This window comes from Copidosoma floridanum, unplaced genomic scaffold (assembly GCF_036245765.1).
Source record: "Copidosoma floridanum isolate Cflo_tuat_1 unplaced genomic scaffold, Cflo_Japanese_pri ptg000005l, whole genome shotgun sequence".
Taxonomy (NCBI): domain Eukaryota; kingdom Metazoa; phylum Arthropoda; class Insecta; order Hymenoptera; family Encyrtidae; genus Copidosoma; species Copidosoma floridanum.
The window spans coordinates 13731591-13741398 of record NW_028321882.1 but is presented as its reverse complement, the minus strand read 5'-3'; positions in this window follow the sequence as shown (position 1 = coordinate 13741398).

The following is a 9808-nucleotide window of genomic DNA, read 5'->3' as shown; positions in this document are numbered from 1 at the left end:
AGATACTGTCTACTTTGCTAAAGCTTATTTCTCCTTCATAGCTGTTTAGTTCGCGCAGTGCAGACCTTCGAGAGGATCAACGATTCCTGGTTTAATGCTTAGAGTTAAGAGGGTAATGTAATGTAGGATCGTCGGTCACCAGGGTTCCCAGCCTTGCGACAAGCAGCTCCACTTGTTACATCTGTCAGTTAATGACTGCCTTGGTTTCAAAGTACCCAGCTTTGTATAGCTTTTTAGTCAATGAATCGTTACCATAATAAAAAATTTATTTATTGGCAAAGTAGATTAACCTTCGGTGGCCCTTAGGAGAACTGATTATTTTTATGGTTAAGTGGGAAACGTAAATACTTATAATAGCTTGGAAAATGCTCTGTAGTGAAACTTTGAACTATTCCTTATTATTATTCTTGATAATGAAAAGCTAGCTGCGGGTAGCTTGACGCTTACCCTTGGAATTTCAGTGTATGGAGACCATACTAGAGAGAGGTATGCCACTGACAAAAAAAATTTTTCTTTTTCGGGTCGTCCCGTGGATAACCAACTGCTCATCGTAAGTTGGAAAAGTGGTCCTGAAGAATACTTTTTTTGGGGGTATGCCATTAAAACGAGCCACTGAAAAGAAGAGCGAGGAAATTTCCAGCTGGTGTGGCTGTCTGAACTTCTCAGTTTTGTTTTTTTAGCTTTCTGTTGTATCTAAAGGCACTAAGATGGTTGAAAGAATGGCCATACAACTTTTAAATCCTAGAGCAGAGTGTGCTCTGTCTAGACACGTCTCCTGACATTTTACTAAAGACGTTAGCATTTTGAAAACCTTTTTATTGGTGGCACTCGTCAATGTTGGTGGCTTGGGATGAAGTTTATTTATCTTTAATCAAACGCTGTGTCTTAAACGCCAACAAATTCTTACTGCTTATTTAAGATAGCACTGTTTGTATAATTACTGGCTTCTAAACCCATTTCAGCCCATTCGTCTTCCTTGTCTGTCGATATTCTCTCACTTTCTGCCACTACTGCGCATTTTTCTAACTTCAAAAATATCGTTATATTTTTGTTTAAGTGTCCATAGTCCTAGCATTTAAATACAGGTAAATTTCGCCTTCTTGATATCACATGTATCAGTTTTTTAACCTTGTAGATTTTTCGATTCTTCTTCTTCTTTGTAAATGTACTCCTATAACACTCGTATGTCTTTGATCACATTTACAAAAACTTTTCTTAAACTTTTAAATGTTTAATTACACTTTTTTTATCTGTGATTACTTGCATACAATCTCTTCAATTGCATACAATCTCTCTCTCAACATATTTGAGACAGGAAAAGGGTAAAGAGCTATAACCTTACCATTTTTCTTTATATTTAAAAAAGTGACGAAACTTAACCAGATTACGAACAAGGCTATTCAGATGGTTTATGAAATTGATAGTGCGATAAAAAAAGGGTTACTCGATAAATCATGCGTCTACAAAAATGAGCGGTAAAAATAAGATAACTTTGTGACAGCTATTAATATTACTCTGCTGAGTCTCATGCAGTTAATACTTCTGTATATCATATATATTTGTTGCTTACTGTCGGTGTAGTGTGTATGGGTTGGTATCTTAACTATATAAATTAATTCTAAGTTATTATAATTTCTAATATCATTTTATCCTAGTCTGTATGTATTAATTATAAGTTGTTCTAGCCTGCAGCTGTTCCCTGTTAAGCTTTTAAATCTATTGAATTTTGAAATATTGCTAGTCATTTGTATACGAAATAATATTGGCTTATTATTTCTGATCAGCATAGGCCAGCGTGCATGTGCATAGATCATAAGTTAGTCATTAAGCTACAGCTACGAGTGAGCTTGCAGATAATTCACCTCTTTTCAGAGATACATGGGTCCCTTCTTGATATTCTTTTAAATAAGTATGGACAATTTTGAAAGAATGAGCGGAGAAAAAAATTAGTAATTGGAGTTTATCGATATTACACACCCACATCTAGTAACGTCCACCCACCGTCGGTATTAAATACATTATGGGACCCCTCGTCTAGTCATTTTATTTATAAATCAATACCAATGCTCAATGGATAGGTTGTCTACTCACCAAAAAGGCTCGGTCCCTAACTTCACCCCTGCCAAGTTCAACATCTTGTCTATGTCTGCAAGCAGCATCTTTTTCCAGGAATGTGTTAATCAAATTTACGTGGACTCTTGGACTTATTTCTAGTTGCACCTACGATTATTGATCTAATTAAAAAATTAAATAGGACTGTGTCTTACGAGCTCGTCCTCTTTTCTTGAGAAGCAGCTGATCCAAAAGCAATTACAGTATTAGTTAAACGAGTCGTATTTACAAGCATTTATCTTATTATTCCAATTTTCTTTGTACTATTTGTAAACAAAATAAAGTTTTGGCAATGGTTCAACCGAGATTTGTCTTCTCATCAAATAAATTATCAACGCTATATCTAGTTGACATTAATGACCATCGCACGACAGCTGTAGATGTTGGATCGTCTGTTATACGTAATGGCACTGGTTAATTATATTTAATATTTTAATCACATTTAAATACGGCTAAAAACTAACACATTTGCTGTTTACACATTGCATGCTTCATTTTAATAGTCATGCGTAAAAGTTGCGTTGCAGAGCCATGACGTAAAAATTGGGATATTCTCGTTCTAAAAAAAACCACTATTTTTGACATAATTGCAATGGACAACCACAACACTGACAAAATTAACATTCTACTGACTCACATAAGCAGAATTAAAACTACTTGTAAATAAAGAAAAAAACCAGTAATTTTATCAGAATCATTGACTAGCTCACCAATGAGACAAAAATTTATCTGACCTGATAAATTTCATAAACACTTATACAATTAACAAACTTACTACATCTTTATCTGAAGTAATCGACACAGAAGCATTAACAATTACAGTTAATGAAAAATGCCCGATTTAGAGAGCTCAAAAACTTGTAACTTTCTTTAGAAGTTTTGTACGAAAAAATTACGAGAGACTTCTTCTTAAAATCTGCCAGATTCTTAGAAAAAAATGATTGAAACGGAAATTTGGGTTTTTAAAAATATTTTTATAATTGTTTAAAAAATTGTATTTTAGAAAAATTGTATTACTTTAAACGATTTGTAAATAGTTAATTTGGATTCTGCGTTAAAATGTACACTAAAAAAAACTTTAAAAAAACCTTGTTTTATCCAGTGCAGACTGGTTGTACACCAGAAAAGACCTAGCCCTCGGACTATTGCGCTGACTTAAGAAATGATCTTCCATCTTATTGAAAGAGGGGCAAATATGGGCAAGATTGTTTGATGAATTTACTTTCTAGGTATGTTCAGATAAACGAAATCACTAGAGAGCCCGTGGAAGCTTGAGAAAAACCTCTTTGATCTCCTACGTTTTCTTTAAATATTTGCATTAAGATATCATTTTTTAAAAATAAAATTAAATACCTGAAGATATATTTGTTTTCATAATTAAACGAGAAAATTAACTCTTTATATCATGTATGATAATATAAATTAAAAAACTAATGGCTAAATTGAACCAAAAAAATTTTACAATCAGTTTACGAAACAAAAATCACACAAAAATCAAATAAATTCGGAAAAAGCAAAATTTACTAACTTGGAAGCTGCGTACGTTTAAGACCAAATTTTTTTTGGTCATGATTTTTACTGATTTATATGCTCTTAAGTATCAATACGAAGTAAACATCACAAAAAATGACAAATTTGAAACTTCAAGAATTGAATTTTGGCAAGCTTTTTGGTGATTTGCCCCACTGAGCGGCGGGTCGACCTGATCAGTGCCAAAAATTCATCTTACATCGCAGCATTGGCGTTAGCAATCTCTCTACTCATCTCCGGATATGCGTGCACCACCAAGGTGTAGGATAAACCTTTCTGTTGGCTTTACTTATTTTACGATTGTGTGTATTCTTGCTGTTGTTTTTGTTCGATATGCTTAAAAATGATCACGCTTATGTATGAAAACCTGAATGAAGAAAATTACATTAATTAAATTGCATTTTTTTTCATCAAAAAAAGGTTGTTGCAAATGAAAGCAATTGTAGGTCAATCTTCTTCGTCAAAATCTTCACTTAAGCTACAGGTATCACTGGATATAATCATTTACAATTTTTTGCAAATCCTACAAGATTGTTTCTAGTTAATATAGGAGAATGCGATGTTCTAAATCTAGATTTTAACTCTACCAGAGTACATATGTTGCTCATTTAATTAACGACAACGCATCGTGATGTTTTGTTAATAAACTGGAGAAAAAATACAATATTGGGGCATGTGGTCGCATAATTCAGTAATAAAAATGGCAAAATATAATAAACGGAGAAGTAACACTACATAAATGTAATAAAATATATTTACACAGAAGTATAACACAATAGGACAATATAACACATTACATCCCCATCAACAATACAAAAACCTTTTTGGTAGAATTAGCTGGCTCCGTAGGCTCTCACGGCACTTGTCAAAACGCTGGATCATATTCAGACACATATAGTAAAAATAAACATGTATTTGGATAAGCTTACGCAACTATTACTATGAAAGAGCGATGTAATGCTATTAATAAAAACAATAATAAAATAAGCCTCGAATCAGTAACATAATGTCCCTTTGCAGATGATCACTGTATTGACATCGTTTATAAACACGAATCTTAGAATGTAATCCCAATAAAGTAATGTGATTGTAATCACTACACAAATCTTCTTAACGGATACGTTAACAAGGTACTTAAAAGAGAAAACAACTTTAAATTATTACACGTAGTCAAATTAGACCACGTGTCATGCGTGTTCAAACACATGGGTACCATAAACGCATGCTCTTTTTTGCTTATGAACACGGAACCTCTAAGAATATTTGTATTTACTGGCCCCAAAAACCTAATTTCTGAGCAGAGAATAATGTTTATAAAACAATAAAAATATGTTTACGTACATAAATTAAAAATTTATCGTTATAGAAAAACACTTCGAAAAACAAATGGAAAAACTATACAGAGATGTACTGTTAAAGTAGTTTAAATTACAAAGAATAGTAATCAAAAACGCACTTAACATTGCAACCATTTTACCTGATAGTTTCGCTTATCTACTCATACTTTTCATAATGCTTGATTGTAGTTCATGTGACCACAAATTACAACGCAAGATTATCCATAGTTACTGAAACCTAACACAAAACAAGCTTAGGAACACTAGAGCCTTCTCGAGCTAGCAAATAGGTATTTATTCCTACAATGTCATAGAGAAATTAAGAGCCTTATGTTTTTATTTATTTTTAGTATGTTTTTTTCTGAATGCTAAGTTATATTAAATAAGGTAGCAGCAAGTATAACAGGAAAAACAAAGCGTGAACAACAGTTTTCACTTTACCACATTTTTGACAAAAACAGTCTATAAACTCTTGTTAAAGAAACATAAAATAAGAAATAAAAAACAGTTTTTTTTTGCTTAACAAGCACTGTTTTTATTACAATAATAATTGTTTTAACCACAAAGCTCATTCAAAGTACATTTATTTACAGATGCACTATACACATCATTCACAGATAGTCAATTTATATTTCAGGAGCAATTTTAAGTCTCTAACGAATCTGTCACTATATCTTGCCTGAATGATGACTGACGGCAAAAACTCAGGCAACGAGGAGAATGCTCTTGCAACAAGCCTACCAAGCAACCAGCTAATACTAGTAAAACAACTAATGAAAACTAAATATCTTACAGCCACTGCTTCTCCAAAAATCAACATACTCTTATACCTATAACAAACGAACCTCAGAGTTGATCTTGAGCTATATATACTAAGAACGCAGAGAAAACAGTTTAATCATATTTGTAGCATAGAAAACTAAAATCCTTTAACTTAACACAAAAACGAAGTGTTCTTAACTACTTACTAAATAATAATAATGTAATAATTTAGAAAAAGTGACATTAAACAAAGATCCATAAGAAATAACTCTAAAATAATCAATTGAACGCTACAGTTCAACATTACAGCCAGTAGAATAGCACACTGGAACTATCCAAAAATAACAATAACTTATCAAAAGCGCGAGAAACTAGTGATAGCCTGCTTCATAAGAGGTCTTATAATTGCAGTCGCTGGATATACGTGCCTACCTACATAGTATTTATCTCTTGAAAAGTGACCCTAACATGCAGAAAAAGTCAACAATTGCTTACAAGATCTTAAAAACCTAAGACTGGAACAATACTTAGATGTAACTAAACAGGACAGCAAAGAACAGGGGAGGCAATAATAAAGGGATTTCAAGCACGCCAACTAAGATGCAAGCGTAAGCAGACGCCTTGTTACTAGAAATCTGCCACATCCTTATCATCTTAAAAAATAAAACAAAAAAAAAATTACTCATTCAATGCAACAAAATAAGTTCGAATTTTAAGTAAGATTCATTTAGTCTGTTAGTTACTTTGTTAACACTATTTCTCAACGTGAAGTACAGATCCCAATAGACGAAATTAAAACTGAATCTTTATATAAATACAGTCAACTTTAATTTCATATAATTGTGAGGAAAGTCATATTTTCATTCGTTCAAATAAAGGATGACAAACTATTGTAAGCATGTTATAGATAGTATATCAAAAAACAAATAGCTGTAATAGGTCCATCACAGCTTGCATAATACACACCACAGATCACTTAACTCTATTAGATGGTCACCTTAAATACCATTTTATTAACCAGTCAAAATTAAATAAATGTGTTTTCTTTGATGTACATTTGTGCCAATCATTACTACATCATATTAAACCAAACGTCTGTAAAGTAGAAATACTCAAAAATCTTTAAAAAATTGATTCTTACAAATGTAATATGCAAGAATTTTATCTTACGAAAGTCATAGCTACGAGCACCGTGTTGCTTTCCACTCAAACACGTTGGCGTCGTGTGCCCGTCGCATCCATGTTACCCACCTGTTCGACAACGACACCGCACATTTCCGCGTTACAAAGCACATACCCGAAGATTAAGTACCCCCGGAACAGCGATTACCTCAATGCATACAAGGATTTAACAGACGGCACTACGACTCATCATTGTCTTAGGGTTCTACCCTGAGAAACGGCATTACTGGAGTCCTGTTATTGACTAAAATGAAATGACTTTCACCACCCAGATTGATTACTGGTAGCAAGACGTATGTACACAAATGAATACCCCTTGCTTGTCAACCAATCGCTATCTCAGCGACTGCCCACTAGAGGCCAACACCAAACAAAGTGGGTACCAGACCTGGCCTGGTAGGGCTCCCACTCCACCCTAGCTACTAATGTCAATTAGACTACTATAATTACCTGGGTAAGTAATGGTCGCAAGCTCTTTCGATGCCATCGCTGCTTCAGTACATGGCTCTGCTTCCAACTATTCAGCGGTACGTAACTCCTCATTCGTTACCCAGTAACACTGGGATTAAGCAGAGGAGCAAAGTTTTTAAAGGTGATACCCCTGAAGTACAAACATCACCCCACCGTGTGCTTTTCACCTACGAAGATCGCTTTCACTCACCCCACGTTTCCCACCAATGCCCCTCAAAGGCAAGTAATCTCGACTTGCTAAGAGGGTTTCAAATAGCTAATAGGCTACCATTTGAGTAATTTGAGTAAGATCTACAGGTTGAGATTATTTTCCTGGATATGGCTAAAGCTTTTGATAGGCTTCCTATAACATAGCTCCATGTTTGAGCTAACTCTTTTGGTGTTGGTGATACTCTATACAAATGGCTGGCCTTATTTCTTGCAGACTGAACTTTGAGAATTAGCCTTCTTAGCACTTTGTCAAATAATGTTATAGTCACCTCTGGGGTATCACAGGGCTCGCATATTGGTCCACTATTATTACCATTGGTTATGGACAGCCTTTCTTTAGCACTCTCCACTAAATTATTTTGCCTAATTTACACAGTTAATATGAAAATTTATTAACGTATTCCTTCACATTCAGATTCTTTTCTTTTACAGTCGGATCTCTTAACTGCAGCCTTATGGTACTCATCAGCAGATTATTTGTTAATTAAAATAAGTGCAAGGTCTTACTAGTTAATCAAAGCTAAATTAATCACACAACAATTACTCAACTAATAACCACCAATGAAAACGAGTCAATTTACTAACTGATCTGGATGTAACTCTCGACTTCTCGTGGTCCTTCAAAGACGACATTAGTAAAGTCATTCTCGAATGCTACAAGCTTCTGGGCTTCAAGCATAGATCCATGTGTGATCTTTCATTTGCAGAATCCATCACACACCTGTTTAAGTCTTTAATACTTCCACATTTAACTTGTGCATCGATGATCTGGTCCCTATACAACCTTAAAAATTTTTCTCAACTTTATACTATATTTCACTGGGGTCTTAGAGTTGTCTCTTACATAACAGATTTTCCCATGGTATCCACTAACCACAACTATACTGTTTATCAGTTTTTCTACTTACTTCTTTATAGTGAAAACTCACACATTTATCATAATTTTCTATGTATTTTCTGATTTACCCATAACTTTATCAAATGTCCTGATCTACCTGCACTCTTTTTAGTTAAAAATACTTAACACGACCTTAGAAGTACTCGACACATTACAAAATAACCTTATACAGCAAACTAATTTTTCAACACTTATATACCCCGCTTAAAACGTTTATTCAATACCTTCATCCGAAATTTACCGGAATCATATCGCAAACATGTGATTTGGAAAAATCTTCGCAAATCCTGCTCTCCAAGCAATAGCTAATTTCATCATCCTGTCGCTCTCCCTTCTATTTGTTTTGCCTAGCTGATGTTAATTTTAAAAAATTTATTTGATTATTCCTACGCTTACATCCATTTACTCGTTAAATAGCTTACACATTCAACAAAATCCACAATATTAATTCATAGTCACTTAATCTCTTAATTTTATACAGCTCCTATTACAACTTATTTATATACTTTTATACATTTATTTGTATTTTCTTATGCCAAAGTTCTTATATCTCTCGTACATCTGAATTTATTTCTAATTAAATTAAGCCTACATCATCGTAAACTTTATTGTGCGTGCTGTGCTCGGTGACAGACTTTTGTAATTTTATTTGTAATTAGGCCTGTGACCCACTCATTCTATAACGAAATAAATAAATGAATGAGCTTGAATCGAAAATTGAGCCATTTGGCTGTAGCAAAAGATAAAGACTGTGAAGCTATCACGATCTTATCAGCATAGTACAAGACTTCATATTTAAATTGTGAGAAGTGGACATAGCTTAGATTTAAGGGCTGAGCAAGGGGGCTTTTCCACTCTGACTATTTCTATGGGAGAAGAGTAGTTGTACACTGTGCATCTGACAAACTCCCGAAAATATGGAAGGCTTGGTTATCCATCTTATTAATGTGGTCATATTTACCTGATTGATTAATTTATTCAGCATCGTGTTAATCACTTAATTTGATGATTGCTTATTTAACCCATTACACAAGACAAAAAATAGTTTATTGTGTAATGTTTTAAGTCTGCCGTAATTTTGTTTTCTTTCTCTGTTTGACTTCACAGTTATGTTGACAAGTATGGGTAATCATGTTTTTTTGGAAATAATAGAATTATTTGGTGATTCCTCTTTTTTAATTAAAATAGGTACTTGAAAAATCAGTACAAACTAACTCAACTATTAAATTAAAAGTGTGCAATGGGTGATAAAAGAAATTCTAACAATCTTTGGGTAACTACTAATAAATTTGATTATTAAAAACCT